This window comes from Pundamilia nyererei, unplaced genomic scaffold (assembly GCF_000239375.1).
Source record: "Pundamilia nyererei isolate P.nyererei 1_Seehausen unplaced genomic scaffold, PunNye1.0 scaffold00216, whole genome shotgun sequence".
Taxonomy (NCBI): domain Eukaryota; kingdom Metazoa; phylum Chordata; class Actinopteri; order Cichliformes; family Cichlidae; genus Pundamilia; species Pundamilia nyererei.
Window position 1 is genome coordinate 714,872 of NW_005187617.1, and position 1,854 is coordinate 716,725.

Sequence of the window (1,854 nt, forward strand, 5' to 3'; positions counted from 1 at the left end):
TTTGTCTTAATATATCAAAGTCCCTCCAGAAGCAAGTCTTGGTGCTCAGCAGCCATCTTTGAAACTTCTGGTAAGGTATTCTGAAGCTCTTTAATTAATATGAAGAGAGCAATAAAGTTAATCTCAATGGTCACCAGGACATAAAAACTGCACAGAACAAATAGTCTAATCAGATTTAATAAATGCTAAAAGTTTACTGGCTCTGATCAAAATAAGGATCAAAATGTGTCCCTTGCACAAGTTTCACTTCTACAAGACATGCACATAGTTACAGAACAGTATGTTTAATTAACAGCTCAGATCCAGAGAGCCAGCACAGTCAGTGGCTCTGTCTCCTCCTGCATACAGGAGGGAAGCAAAAAGAAAGAGAAATCTCCCCTTTAAACTTCCCCCTTTAAGTGTAAAGAATTACAAGTCTATAAAAAATCTGCATAATGACATACTGTATTCTGTTTCTGAAACAATCCCCAGAGCAGGCGTTTAAAGGGCGTTCTCACAGAGTCCCTGCTTCTGGCACCGTCAGCGGAACAAATAGGCCGTTAGAACACTAAACATCTGATTTGCTCACTGCACCACCGAGGATTTCCTCAGCCTGCATATTTCATTCTGTTTAACTGTCTGCCATTATTCATTGCTGCAGTAAAATTGCAACGCTGCTCGTATCAATACTGCAAAAACCTGCTGGACAGAGTGGAAACGTTTTGATGTGGATGCTAATGCAAGTTTCAGCCACGGAAGCCAGTGAGTCCCAGGAGCATAAAACTACAGTTAGTGCTAAAGATGGTCTACTGAAAAAACCCACACTTACCAGCAACTGGATAACGCAAGGTCACACCCACCTACGAGCAAGCACTTGGTGATAGTGGGAAGGAAAAAATCCCTTTTAACAGGAAGAAATCTCCAGCAGAACCAGGCTCAGGGAGGGGCGGGGCCATCTACGGCCATCATTACATTCCATGTAAAGTCTGTTGTGTATGATTGTTCTGTAGATGCACTCCAAAAATCAGGTACCACGAAGCTTCTCCATGCATTCATATGATGCATGTATGTTTATACAGATTACATACTGTACATGGAAGTTAGCACGTGACATCATATTGCGGGTGAATGCTGAATAGGCAGATTTTTTCAGAAAATTGAATAGATTAAAAGACACTAACTGAAAAGGTTATTTTTCAGATTAAAAGTTGCCTTCACTGCTTCTCTGTGCTTGCAGTAAACAGATTGTGCCTGTTGAAAGTCAGGCTATTAAATCCATTTAGAGTGCGATGCTAAAAGTCGAAATATTTTGAAGTGAAGGCACTCCGTGCCGTGAAAACATGCCACACTCTCAGCTCTGTCAAGCACATGAAACAGCAGCTCGTTTATGGAGAGCAGGAGGCGGCAGAGGAGGTTTCTGCTGCCGTGTTAGCCGGGTTTTGTCAGCTGACTAGTTCATCTGCCAGAGGCTCGTGTTGGTTTCTCAGCCAAGAGGCAGACCTCTCTTAAAACTGAACTAAAGAACCAAAAACACTCGTTTGATTTACATACAGCACACACATGTACATCGTTCACGTTCACGGTCACATTAGAGATGGCTGGCCATAAAAAAAGTTCATGTGTAATGTGTGGACAAACACTCATTTTCCTCTCTCACATTATTTTTTCATCAGTTCAATCCGGCCCATCTTCAAGAGTTAGCACGAGCTGTGCCGTTTAGTGAATGTGTTACAACATGTCTGGTTATAGTATCAGTAAGATTGATGGTCACTCCCAACATGTCATGTATCAATGAGGAGGATTACTATTGTACAGAGATGTGTTTCAACCCACCATCTTTCCCTAAGAAGGCAGGTTTTAGTTCCTGAGCCTAAC